This window comes from Medicago sativa, chromosome 2 (genome assembly GCF_051527215.1).
Source record: "Medicago sativa cultivar Bolivia chromosome 2, Bolivia_mono, whole genome shotgun sequence".
Classification (NCBI taxonomy): Eukaryota; Viridiplantae; Streptophyta; class Magnoliopsida; order Fabales; family Fabaceae; genus Medicago; species Medicago sativa.
Window position 1 is genome coordinate 61,473,165 of NC_140750.1, and position 15,035 is coordinate 61,488,199.

General features: G+C 35.2%; 1 protein-coding gene across 8 annotated transcripts in view; it reads right to left on the bottom strand.

Moving 5' to 3' along the window:
• The window catches only part of LOC146949408 (alpha,alpha-trehalose-phosphate synthase [UDP-forming] 1-like), a 29,383-nt gene extending 18,095 nt beyond the window's left edge, over positions 1-11,288 (bottom strand). For all 8 annotated transcript variants that reach the window (XM_085745438.1, XM_085745436.1, XM_085745434.1 and 5 more), the window contains exon 1: positions 11,136-11,288. The gene's annotated coding sequence lies outside the window, so the exon portion shown is untranslated. The remainder of the gene's footprint in view (positions 1-11,135) is intronic.
• Between the last annotated feature and the right edge of the window lie 3,747 nt (positions 11,289-15,035).

Below are 15,035 nucleotides of genomic sequence, written 5' to 3' on the forward strand. Positions count from 1 at the left end.
ACCAGCGTTTTGGAAATTTTTTAGGGCCCACAATCTTGACAGCAACAACAATGTTTTTTATTTCTCGGCAACCTCAAAAAATTGCAGTTAAGACTATGTGTATATTAAGTATCATGGGCAGAAATCACGATGAGTCATTGTGATTTTGTAAATGTTACACTTTATAGCCACTGTGATTTCGACAAAGCCACCTTGATACCAAACATGCACTATAACAAACGCATTTGACTGCAAATTCTTCGCAACATTAAAAATCGGTGACACGTCTACGACTTAGAACCTTGGTTAACTGTTTTTAATTGGACTACTAAGAGCTGTTTGAGCATGACTATTCTCATCCTTTCCATAATCACCTGAACCAAATTGTATAACAGAACCACCCAACTAATTATTATCTACTATAAGAGCATTCCCAATGCATAAATGGGCAGGTTTTGGATGATGAAAACAGAGTTTGACTTAGTAACACACTAGTGTTAACCCTTAAAGAAAATCAAACTTGTACTAATTCTAACATAGCTTTTATAGAGATCCATAAGAGAAACCTCAAGCTTAACTCATTCAGGGTCCATCATTCCTGTCATCCACAAACTCTCCCACCACATGGGTGCCTGAATGAGTCACATGTCACATGTTATGCTAAATCTAAATGAGAATCTGAGATGATAGCAATCTTTAACTCAAAAGCCTGTGTCTTTAGAACCAATGGCCCCAATTCATTTCAACCGCTTCTTTTCCTCATGCATCATCATGATTATATATATACTAATATGATATTTTGTCCATAAGACGCAGATGTTAGTTCAGTGGTAAGAGTTTAACGTTTGTAACATCGAGGGACATAGTTCAAATCTATCTGAGACGGGTTGTAAATGACTATCACAGTATCACTTTAACTGATAGTAGTAATAATCTCTCTCTACCCCAACTTTAATAAATATCTGTGATTTGTGATATTTTCATGTTACCATTCCCCTCCACACAAAAACAAAGGACAATAGTGAAACACTAGCCACAGCACATTAGAAACATGTTTGAGACACTAATGAAAGGAATTTGAAGAAAAATGTAAAAGGATCACCAAAGAGGCAAACTAACAAACACTATGAGGGGACCACAAACCCATAAACTTCTTACGTCACTACCATACTTGTAATATCCCGCCTGACAATATCGGTATATTACCCGTTGACCGTGTCAGAGGAATTAAATTATGGAAAAGTAAGTTAATGAAGATATATTATGAGATGTCAGCTTTTTACGGGAAAAGTATCTGAGTCGTTTTAAAAACGCTTAAGCCAAGGGTAAAATGGTAATTTCACGGAAAAGATTATTTATATGTTTTGAGCCAAAATATCTTCATTCTTCTCTTCCTTTTCTCTCTCTAGGTTTTGGAATTGGGAATTGCTCTCCCTTCTCTCTAAAACCCATCGCCCTTCTTCTTCTTCTTTCCACCAAATCTTCCTTAAAACTTTCCTCTTCCATGGCAAGCTTTCATCCTATGTTTTTCATGTTAGCAAAAGTATGTGGAAGTTTGGTTTAAGCTTGAAACACTCTCTCTCTCTCTCTTCTTCTCTTCACCTTATCACTTCATCAAATCTCCTCCTCAAAGGTTCTTGTCCAAGTTTTGATTCCTCCTTAATCCTACAAGAGATTGGTAGCTTGGATCAAGATTATTCTCAATTCCTTTTCTCTTTAGAAGGCATCCAAGGCTAGGGTTTGTTGTTTGGAAAAATGGGAACTTGATCCTTGCTATGTTATGGTCTCAACATGATCAAGGAAGTAATATGAAGGTTGGGGTTAAGGTGTTTTCACTACTTTTCTCCTTGAAAGAAATTCATGAAAATTAGGGTTATGTTGAAAGAAGTTTTACTTTGGATTAGAGATGAACTAGCAAGGAGTATGAAGAAGCTTGGATAGCAAGAAAGCAACAAGAATGGAATGGTGATTAAAGAAAGCAAAAAGGGAACAAGAAGCTAGGGTTTGGCTTGATGATGCTTGGGAGCTTTTGGCAAACAAATGCAAAGTTTAATGTGAGTTCCTTAGTTAGTTTCCCACCCCTTTGGGATCATGTTTAAGCCTTGATAATTATTATGAATCATATGGTAATTCTAGGGTTTTAAGTAAAGATTGGATACCCCTTTTCATGCCATGTCTATTTATATTCGTGAATACTTGTTCAATGGCTGTTCTACAAGTTCTAAATGATCAATATAGTCATGATATGTCTTGGGATGTTTTGTATTGAGGTTTTTGGGTCAAAATCCCCATTTATGCAGGTCTGGACTGTCACAACTCGCCACGGCGAGCAAACAGCTCGCCATGGCAAGCAAAACACCCCTCCCTGGAGGAACAGTTACTCGCAATGGCGAGTAAAGGAGCTCGCAATGGCGAGCAAAGTCCAGTTACTCGCAATGGCGAGTAAACGAGCTCGCAATGGCGAGCAAGTGGTACTTCCTGGTGCTGCTTGCTCGTTCTGGCAGATTCGGTGTTTTTCCGTTCCGGATCTTTTGTGCAGTCTTTTATAAAAACAAACCCCTCAATACATGACTCTGAGGCATGGTTTTAAACATGTATTCTTGATCATTTACAAGTATTTATAATGTATAATTAAGCATGGCATAGGAAGATTTATGACATGAGATGAGCGGGTAGCGAGCAATAATTAATGCGGGAATAACTAGAGCCTCGACATAGTAGTCGAGAAATAGCATGATAGCATGAACCCTTAGAATGTTAAGACGCGAAGTATGTTATCTTCGCACATGTTTAAGAATGATATATCAAGCATAAGTCGTGGACAGTATAGATATCTCTCCACCATGTTTATGATGAACAAGTAAGAGTTTACCACTAATCGGTTCGATTAAGGTTCCGAGGTAAACAATCAATTATGTGTATGCTTAACTTATGTATACGATAAGACCAAGACTATGATTAATGCAATGTAGGTGACATGTCTCTTGCAATCCATGAAGGTATGGATTCAAGGGGTTCTCATAATGAGAACGATTCAAGCCGTAAGGGACCCGCATGTCACTGAGTAACAAGACGTAGGTGCTCGTGTCTCTTGTTATCCACATCAGGGGGATACGGGAGGTTCTCGACCTAAGGGGAACGGTTTAAGCCGCAAGGGACCCGCACGACACCGAGGGAGTCCGATGTACGTACATCGGTCATGTATGGGATTGATCTCGGGGTTACTCCACCCGGGACTATCCGTAAAATGAATCAAGATAAGAATGTTTGTTCAACGCTAACATAATGATTAATGAACTTAGATACGTTTATGTATGATATGATTATGATTATGATATGATCAAGTTTATGATAGAGTGAATCCATGCAAGTTAATGTTTAAGAATAAGAGCTTTAGATGCTACATGATAAGTACAAGGCATGGATTAGAGCAAGCAAAGAACAGGATACCGATGACGATTTTAGGTTTCCCCTAATCGTCCGGTTTAGATTAGTGTCATGATATGTATGTTTAGGCCTCGATACGTAGAGCGTTTCCTTGGCGAAGCGGTCTTAGATTTCCCCCTTGACCGCCATGACGCGTATGATAGTAAGCCTATAACAAGTGAGATAAGACTATGACGGCCCTAGTATGCACCACCGTCTAAGTATGCAAGTCCCCACACACGTATAATCAACCGTCAGGTTGTAAAGTAGACACGTGGTGACCATAGGTTTCCCTTGAGGTTGCCTATAGCCTAGGGTTAGGTGGAACTCACTGAGACATTATGTCTCATCCCAATCCTATTTTGTTTCAGATAAACAGGTCGGACGTCAAGTTAGTGCCGGATGGATATCTCATCAAGTGCTCGTTCGTACACGCTGAGTAATGGATATGGATTCCAAGGGTGCAATTCTTATTATTTTAAACAAAAGGTGTTGTAGCATTTTATACGAACGTGTATTGATGTATATTATTCATTCGAAGTTTTATTGTTGTAAATTTTAATGTATCCAATACTAAAGTTAACGCACGTGCTAAACTTTCTAGATACGTTTAGTATGGGTGTTACATTTGGTATCAGAGCAGGTCGATTCAGACCGTGCCTTGGGTCATTAAGTTACAACTAAGGAAGTGGGACCATTAGGTTCCAGGTAAATGTTTTAATTGTTGATGTTAGTTGAGCCTGATCAACTCAATTTAACACTCGACGGTTAGAACGGATGCCTGAGAGCTGAATAGGACCAGGAGGAACGAAGTATGTGATGAAGATGTTTGAGAAGGTAGAAACTCGGAGTAAGAATAGTAAGAGTCTATTCGTGCCAAATGGTGGCTGGTGAGCTAATCCGTTTAAGTTTGATTCTCCGGGAATGCAAGGTAAAATTAAGATGGACTGATCCGACAACGTTTGGGAAGTTGTTAAAGATATTTTGTATATCTGTAAGTGAATGTTTCTGGAATGTCCAGAGAGGATATGGTCCTAATGTTGGAACGTTGATCGAGTCGACAGAGAACAAGTCAAACCGTTCACAGCAAACGAAGTCAAGGTTTTATGTGAACGCTTTATGTTAATGATATCAGGATTAAGGCATTAATTTCGGATGAGCCGGGAATTGAATCGAATGATGTTGTTGGTTGTCATGCATATGATATAAATGTTTTAATGGTGTTAAGAATGGATAATGTGCATTGGGTTGCTTGAGGAATAAGATTTTGTACTATATATATATTTTTGGAGAACTAAGATGAAGAAACTCGCCAATAGCGAAATTTTCGCTAGTAGCGAAATTACTTTAGAAGATTTCGCCGATAGCGAATATGGGGCGAAATTTTCAGTTTTTTTTCGAAAACTGTCAGTTCGTCCCTAGTGTCCGCAGTGACTATTGGAGAATTGTCTTCACAACCTTTTTGTAATAACACTCTTTATAACATCGAGTAACGAATGCACATTACAAATTAAGGTTTTCAAAGGAAAAAGAGCAGGAACAACCATTAACGGAATCGATTCAGTTTAAGGTAACTTTGGGAATTAATATGTCAAGGGTCAAGAAGAGTTAAGATTAAGGAATATGGAGGTCCCGGTATATGATTGGACGTGAAGACATGAAGTAAGAAGTTAAAGTGGTTAAGAGTTATGTTTGATCACAGGATTCTCAGGTTTTGTGGAGTATTAATTACCCCTCGAATCTATGATTTGCTTAATTAATTTACTAAGGCTCGTTATCATGACAAATTTCAATATTTGTGAAATTTATAAGATTTTAGAAAAGATATATGCATATGGATGATTGGAATTGGTGTTCATAAATTTTTAAATGGAAGTTTTGTAGGTACCGGTCGGTTACAACACATGAAAAATAATTTGAACACTCGGAACAAGATTTGATGGCATTTTTGTGTTATCAGCTTGTTTCATGAATTTTATGGTAACGACCGAGATCCAGAATTCAATATTTATATATATAATAAAGAAACATCAACACCAATGATCTGTGTGCAAATTTTATAAAGTTTCTCCAAGAAGAAAAAAAAAAAATTAACGAGTTAGCATTGGTAAGATTAAGCAAAGCATAGCATGCGAGAGACGAAGGTGCAAGTAGGATGTTCATATAAAGGCATGCACGATGTGCAATATAAGCATACTATGGGAATTTGAGATTTGTTCAGGAATGAAATTTAAGTATGGTATTGATATGACAGAAGGTTAGTTTACTATTAAGAATGCAAGATACAACCGTAAGGAAGTGTTATGGGAATACGGTGAGTCTAGCATGAGATTATATTCAACAAGGTTTTATGGAAAGCAAGTTGCGACATTGGATGTCACGTGAATGATCTTTAGAAGAGTCCAAGAAGATGATAAAGTGTAAGAAAAAGAATGTGAAGTTTCACTCGCCTCTATGATTTTGAGTATTGGTTAAAGACAACCGGTGGGAATCAGAGTAGCGCAACGGAAGTAAATCGGTAAAGTTGTTAACAGTAAAGAAGCTTTATGAGAAGTATCATGAGGCAAGCGAAAAGTTCTTGAGATGTTAAGTAATAAGACTTATACAATTAGTGATGGATAAGATGGAAGTTCAGTATTCTAGAAATAAGGAAGCTAAATGTGCTATGTGAATCAAGGATCCTACATGGATTAAGTTATGCAGAATTGTGTGTCGGAGGCATACACATAAGTTAAGAAGGAATAGAAAGGAGACCACTTCCAAAAGTTTAAGAGTTTTATCAAGAAAAGAGAAATGATTTATGAGCTAAGTAAGACGAGATTCGTACTCTCCAATGTCACAAAGGTTAAATGATAGCGATACTTGCTAGAACAATGTTAAACCAAGATTTTATAACTTTTAAAAGTTAAGACGGGTATTAAGGGACTTGGAAATGAATAATTCTAAACAACATGATATTTTCATTTTTGAAACCAATGACACACATCGTAAGTGAGTAAGTTCACTTAAGGTATGCAGACTACCGGACCAACTCGTCATTGGTGAGCTTAGGGCGAGATTCAAATTTTTTTTTTTTTTTTTTTTCCAAAATATAGAAACTCGTCCTGTGGTTCGGCAGTACCATTATCCGTGTGGTTTTAAAAATGTTTCTTTAAAAAGGATATACATATATTCATTCCAAGGATCCGTATACCAATCTTTATAAGGTTTCTTAGAATAAAGATATATAACAAGTATCATTATTATCTAACATTATGTGACACCTGAGAGTATGTAGAAGACCATGAAAGGTAAAGTTTGACGAAGCGGACAACCGTGTTCTTCAAAAGATTTTATGAGGCGTACAAGTTTATGATAAGAATGTTCAAGTGTAAGCATATTAAGTCGGAAAATTTAAGAGCATGTGAACCAAAGATTGGTTTATAGACGACAAGTTTCATGGCAAAAATTTAAATTTTTGCTTCTCCATGTCAAGATATATGAGTTACCGATGGTTCCAAGTGCATGAAATCATAATAAGATCGGAAGATTTTTCTTAAGGCTATGAAAGAGGATTCGAAGAATTGTATAGTAAGTAATGTAGGTAAGAGATAAGTGCCTCAAGTTATATAAGGAAAAGTATGTGTGAGCTAAGTGTTTACACAATAAGATATTTTTAATGCAATTGAGCACTGCAGGGCAAACCTGGATTCTAGTTAGACTCCAGTTGAAAGGCAAATCCTGAGTGTTCCAAATAGTGATAAGCTACCAATATAAATGATTTAGCCTGAACAGGTAAGATATGGATCCGACCATAAATGGTAAGTCTTTGTCATGACGATCGGTAGGTGATCTCTAAATTTCGAGGACGAAATTTTTTTTAAGGGGGGTAGAATGTAATATCCCGCCTGACAATATCGGTATATTACCCGTTGACCGTGTCAGAGGAATTAAATTATGGAAAAGTAAGTTAATGAAGATATATTATGAGATGTCAGCTTTTTACGGGAAAAGTATCTGAGTCGTTTTAAAAACGCTTAAGCCAAGGGTAAAATGGTAATTTCACGGAAAAGATTATTTATATGTTTTGAGCCAAAATATCTTCATTCTTCTCTTCCTTTTCTCTCTCTAGGTTTTGGATTGGGAATTGCTCTCCCTTCTCTCTAAAACCCATCGCCCTTCTTCTTCTTCTTTCCACCAAATCTTCCTTAAAACTTTCCTCTTCCATGGCAAGCTTTCATCCTATGTTTTTCATGTTAGCAAAAGTATGTGGAAGTTTGGTTTAAGCTTGAAACACTCTCTCTCTCTCTCTTCTTCTCTTCACCTTATCACTTCATCAAATCTCCTCCTCAAAGGTTCTTGTCCAAGTTTTGATTCCTCCTTAATCCTACAAGAGATTGGTAGCTTGGATTAAGATTATTCTCAATTCCTTTTCTCTTTAGAAGGCATCCAAGGCTAGGGTTTGTTGTTTGGAAAAATGGGAACTTGATCCTTGCTATGTTATGGTCTCAACATGATCAAGGAAGTAATATGAAGGTTGGGGTTAAGGTGTTTTCACTACTTTTCTCCTTGAAAGAAATTCATGAAAATTAGGGTTATGTTGAAAGAAGTTTTACTTTGGATTAGAGATGAACTAGCAAGGAGTATGAAGAAGCTTGGATAGCAAGAAAGCAACAAGAATGGAATGGTGATTAAAGAAAGCAAAAAGGGAACAAGAAGCTAGGGTTTGGCTTGATGATGCTTGGGAGCTTTTGGCAAACAAATGCAAAGTTTAATGTGAGTTCCTTAGTTAGTTTCCCACCCCTTTGGGATCATGTTTAAGCCTTGATAATTATTATGAATCATATGGTAATTCTAGGGTTTTAAGTAAAGATTGGATACCCCTTTTCATGCCATGTCTATTTATATTCGTGAATACTTGTTCAATGGCTGTTCTACAAGTTCTAAATGATCAATATAGTCATGATATGTCTTGGGATGTTTTGTATTGAGGTTTTTGGGTCAAAATCCCCATTTATGCAGGTCTGGACTGTCACAACTCGCCACGGCGAGCAAACAGCTCGCCATGGCAAGCAAAACACCCTCCCTGGAGGAACAGTTACTCGCAATGGCGAGTAAAGGAGCTCGCAATGGCGAGCAAAGTCCAGTTACTCGCAATGGCGAGTAAACGAGCTCGCAATGGCGAGCAAGTGGTACTTCCTGGTGCTGCTTGCTCGTTCTGGCAGATTCGGTGTTTTTCCGTTCCGGATCTTTTGTGCAGTCTTTTATAAAAACAAACCCCTCAATACATGACTCTGAGGCATGGTTTTAAACATGTATTCTTGATCATTTACAAGTATTTATAATGTATAATTAAGCATGGCATAGGAAGATTTATGACATGAGATGAGCGGGTAGCGAGCAATAATTAATGCGGGAATAACTAGAGCCTCGACATAGTAGTCGAGAAATAGCATGATAGCATGAACCCTTAGAATGTTAAGACGCGAAGTATGTTATCTTCGCACATGTTTAAGAATGATATATCAAGCATAAGTCGTGGACAGTATAGATATCTCTCCACCATGTTTATGATGAACAAGTAAGAGTTTACCACTAATCGGTTCGATTAAGGTTCCGAGGTAAACAATCAATTATGTGTATGCTTAACTTATGTATACGATAAGACCAAGACTATGATTAATGCAATGTAGGTGACATGTCTCTTGCAATCCATGAAGGTATGGATTCAAGGGGTTCTCATAATGAGAACGATTCAAGCCGTAAGGGACCCGCATGTCACTGAGTAACAAGACGTAGGTGCTCGTGTCTCTTGTTATCCACATCAGGGGGATACGGGAGGTTCTCGACCTAAGGGGAACGGTTTAAGCCGCAAGGGACCCGCACGACACCGAGGGAGTCCGATGTACGTACATCGGTCATGTATGGGATTGATCTCGGGGTTACTCCACCCGGGACTATCCGTAAAATGAATCAAGATAAGAATGTTTGTTCAACGCTAACATAATGATTAATGAACTTAGATACGTTTATGTATGATATGATTATGATTATGATATGATCAAGTTTATGATAGAGTGAATCCATGCAAGTTAATGTTTAAGAATAAGAGCTTTAGATGCTACATGATAAGTACAAGGCATGGATTAGAGCAAGCAAAGAACAGGATACCGATGACGATTTTAGGTTTCCCCTAATCGTCCGGTTTAGATTAGTGTCATGATATGTATGTTTAGGCCTCGATACGTAGAGCGTTTCCTTGGCGAAGCGGTCTTAGATTTCCCCCTTGACCGCCATGACGCGTATGATAGTAAGCCTATAACAAGTGAGATAAGACTATGACGGCCCTAGTATGCACCACCGTCTAAGTATGCAAGTCCCCACACACGTATAATCAACCGTCAGGTTGTAAAGTAGACACGTGGTGACCATAGGTTTCCCTTGAGGTTGCCTATAGCCTAGGGTTAGGTGGAACTCACTGAGACATTATGTCTCATCCCAATCCTATTTTGTTTCAGATAAACAGGTCGGACGTCAAGTTAGTGCCGGATGGATATCTCATCAAGTGCTCGTTCGTACACGCTGAGTAATGGATATGGATTCCAAGGGTGCAATTCTTATTATTTTAAACAAAAGGTGTTGTAGCATTTTATACGAACGTGTATTGATGTATATTATTCATTCGAAGTTTTATTGTTGTAAATTTTAATGTATCCAATACTAAAGTTAACGCACGTGCTAAACTTTCTAGATACGTTTAGTATGGGTGTTACAATACTAGAATTATGCCAATATGCTAGAATCCACTAAAATATCTACCTGTAGAAACTCCTATGAATAATTCAACGCTTTTTGACCATAATTGACTTCTAAATTTTAATTCTTCAATTCACAGGAATAGAATAACGCGCCAACCATTTCTCTTTCTCAAACTAGTAGCGGTGACCTCATAACTCTTAAATATTTTTTTAAGAAGTTAAATTAGTCCGTCCAAATTAGTATCAGAGAAAATCGAACCGGACTCTTAGGAGAAGCACACTCCCTAAGCCAATACCATTAAACCAACCCAAGTGGATTCTTAACTCTTAAATATTAACACTTCTGATCAAGTGCATGTTTAGTCTTCGACACTTGTAAGTTCTAAGTGTCTGAAAATGATTCAAAACCTCACTTAATTTTTTAAATTATTGTGTCATTTTTTAAATTATTATCAACTTTGACGTGTCAGTGTCTGACTTTTTTCATTTTACAAATTCTCTAACAAACGTTTTAAAACGTCAATTATTAAAAATTGAACAAGTCAATTACACGAGAACAAAAATAATCAAAATAAAATCACATTCATCGCTATGAATTACCGTCTGCAACTGCAATTCTGGCCGCAATATAAACGATCTTGAAAACAACATTATCACCGCCTTTTCGACAGTGATTTTTAAAATCATACTCAGATCAACAAAAAAAAAACGTTCAGTCAAAAGAAAATCAACAAAAAAATGTACGGAAACAGATATTCACTATATTAACGACGTCGTTTTCAATTTTGCGTTTTCGGTTTTCCGCATACAACAACTTCACGTATTCAATCAAAATCCATTCAAAAACTCCAAATCAACATCACGAAATTTCAAATCCAAAAAGCTAAACACAACATGCAAAAACCAATCGATTTTACAGATCTAAATCAAAATCAATAATCACACACAACAACACTAACATACAAAATTCAAGAAAAGAACGAGAAAACTAACCTGAACGATGCGAATTTTCACCAGGTGTTGATGCTGATGCTGCTATTGCTTCTTTCTTCGTTCCGAGTTTCGAAGCGAATAACCAAAAATGAAGGTTAAGATTTAGCAGAGAAACAAAAGAGAGTTTGCGTTGTGTTGTGTTGTTTTGATTCTGAATTGTGAAGTAGAGAGTTTGTTTATATAAAGAAAGAGAGAAAGTAGTATTCTTCTTTTTGGCGGTCACTTGGGAGGAGTGGAGAGTGAGACCAATCACTTGGAGGGAATTTGTTCTACTTTTTAATATTTTTTTATAATGTTTAAAATTTTTCTTTTGTGAGTGATGAGTGCAAGTGTATGTATAGCGGTAAAAATTAGTATGGACCACACTAGATTTTGGTTAAATAGGGTTGATGAATTTGATTGAAAATTTATGGATTAAATTTGTCATGTTAGTTAATATTGGCTTTATCATAATGTCATACTCCATCCGTCCCGGAATAACTGACACATTTTCTAAAAAAAAGTGTCCCAAAATAACTGATCCATTTCAATTTTCAATACAACTTTCATCATTCCCAATACAATATAACACTAAATAATACTACTTTTATCATTCCCAATACAATATATTCCACTTTCCCCTTTATTTATACATTTTTCTTAATATGTGTGAAAAACAAAATTGTGTCAATTAAATTGGGACGGAGGTAGTACCTTTTTACTTTTTGTTCCACTTTTAGAGAGACCAGAATTGGTTCTTGAGAAGTAGAATTGATTCTGTCGTGTTTATTGTTATCAAGTAAAATTGATTTCGCCCAAGTGCCTCTAGAATTGGTTATGCGGTAGGCATAATTGATTTTGTCATAATTGAGTTAAACAAAATTGATTTATGTTTGGATACAAGAATGCATAATTGATTAATCACAATAGATGTTGTTTGGATGATTTTGATCAAATTTTTTTTTGAATTTATAATTATTAAAATGGACATAATTAAATACACTAAACCAAAAAAAAGTTGACAAAATATTTGTTCATATATTTTATGTTGTTTTATAAAATATATTTAATTTAAATAATACTAGAGTTAGTTGTCAAAAATTATTAAATATAGCGTAAAAGAATGGTGAAATAAAAAATACTTTAAGGGGGGTGTATTGAATTGGGATTTTAAAAGACTATTTTGGAAGAAAAAATCTGTGAGATTTTAAAAGACTTTGTAGGATTGTATTGATTCTATGAGATTTTAAAATATTTTTTTTAAAAGACTTTTTACAATCAAGATTTATAACACAGATTTTAATGGATTTATAATACAGATTTTAATGGATTTCAATGGACTTTATGGATTTTTAGGATTTCAAATGATTCAATGAATTTTTACCAACGAAGTGATTATTGCTTTTCCGTTAAAAAAATTATTATTACGTAAAAAAAATTATAGCAAAGTTTTGACATTGAGTCGAGGAAGGATAATTCGATCTACATTTTGTTTGCCTAGCGCCTCATTGACATCACGCAACCTCTTATTTATATCATCATAGTATCTTTGTCTTTAACCTTTTCTCTGTTATTTTCTTGTTGTGAATCTCACATTTGATCACTAATATATATAAGGAACAAACTAATTTTTCTCTTTTTTGACAAAACAAGGAACCAACTATTTATTTCACAAGAACAATAGTTATTTCCTAATTGTCAAAAGTATAGTGACTATATAAAAAAAAATTCGAAAATTAAACAAGCTTGTTAAACTAATAAGAGACTATAAAAAGCAATGAATTTCTGTAAGAATTAAACAAATCGGAAAATGATAAAGAGGCTAAAAAACAATAAATTGAAATGGAAAAAAACATGGCGTAGACAAAAATCGGACAAAAAAACAACAAATCATAAAAAGATAATCAGTAAAAAGAAAAAGAAATTGGAACCAAAAAACATGGCATAGAAAAAGACAAGGAATCATACAAGAGAACAAAATCGGTACAAAAAACAAGAAATTGTAACAAATATATATATACTTTTGATGAATTTAAAAAAGAGAAAGAAGAAGAAATCTGGAATGGACAAGATGACGGCAAACAAGGGTTTGGAAGAGAATGGCAAAATCTCAAGGGTTTGTGTGAGATTGTTTGATGGTAGTAGTATTTATACTTTTGAATAAAAAGTCTCACAAAATCCACTCCATCCAAGAATCCATCAAAATCTATAGACTTTTGAATACCAAGAGACAATTTACAAGTCATGAGAAATCTCAATTGAATACCAACGGAATTGGTTGCCCTGAAAAAAAAGTCATGATTGTCTTAATTGAATACCACAAGATTGTTTTATATTTTATAAAAGTCTTGATTGAATACCACTAGACTTTTTTATTTTAAAAAAGTCTTTTAAAATCCCTTGAAATCACAGTTGAATACACCCCCCTAAATGTAAACGGAAATCGTAAAGGAAAACCTAAAATTTAATGAATCATGACTATAAACATTTTCTGAAGCTAATGTGGTTCATCAAATTTTTTGACCAAATTAAATACAAAGCTAACATTTCAATAATTAATTAATAAGCATAAAGAAAAAGTTGTGATATTTCAAAATCCCCTTTCACCACTCAGATTATTCTCTAGAATCTCCCCCTCTTTAGTCAGGTGACTGCTAGTTTAGCGTGGGTGAAAGCATGGAATGAAAAAAATACATAAAAATAAAAAGAACCGATCATCCTATGTAGTAAATTCGATGACAAAGAGGTAGGGGGGCTATATACAACGTGTAGAAAATATTCTTTGCTTTACAACTGCGGCATCTTTTTTTGGTGTGCCTAGTGCCTCGTACCAGCTTCGTAGGGCATTGCACTAGTTGGAACTTGGAATATTACTGATCATGAATATGTGTTTTTCAGAAGGATTAATGTACTAAACCTATCATGTTTGTATCCAACATGAGGGCTATGTTTGTTGGGTTGGGAGGGAGTATCATGATTATTCACATCAGGACAAGAACAATAATTACCGGTTTGTTAGATCTTAAACCAAAATTTTAAGATATTAGGTTTACAAGTCATCTCACTTGTATGTTGGTCAACCTTCATTTTTCAAACAAAGAGAAATTTACAATTCCACACTTATATGTTATTCGATCTTCATTTTTTTCGAACAATGTGAGACTTCTAACTCATACTTGTTACACAACAACTTCCTCCCTCAAGTATGAGTACACTTCATTCATCGCTATTGCTCCTTCACAAACGGAAGATTTTCATCCACATACACACTATCGTTGCCATTGCACTTAACAGAACACGTTGTCTGACCACTATTATTAGGAAAGATTTCTACATAAGGAGTCAATCATTTTAGTTGACCATCAACTCTGATACCATTATTAAGTCATGAGGGGTTCATTGAGTTATCCATATTGTATCAATATAAATCACTCATGTGGATGGATACCACGTCTTAATCAAAAACTTTAAGGCATTGAACTTATGAGTTATCTTACTTATATAATATTGTTCAACCTTCATTTTGTTAAGCAATGCGAAACTTTCAACTCACATTTACTACGAAACAATATTGTTGATGATCTCACCGATAAAATTTATTGAAATCTGTGACTTAACAATATATGTTTACTCATAGTATTTTAGTAGTGACATCGTCTACATAACTCTCTGATGTTTGATTCAACATAAGAGCATGGAAATTCGCTTCTAACACTTGTATGAGCCGATATATAGTGAAAACTTTATGTGATAAATAAAGTCTATTTATTTTTTATTTTTTATGAAGTATAGAATCAGTTTCTTTTTTGAGCAAAAGTATATATAGAATCAGTTTCTAATCCTCGTTTCATTTTGTATAATTAATGACATTATTTTATTTGATTTTTTGCTAAAATGTATAACAAAAAGTAAACCAAGTAT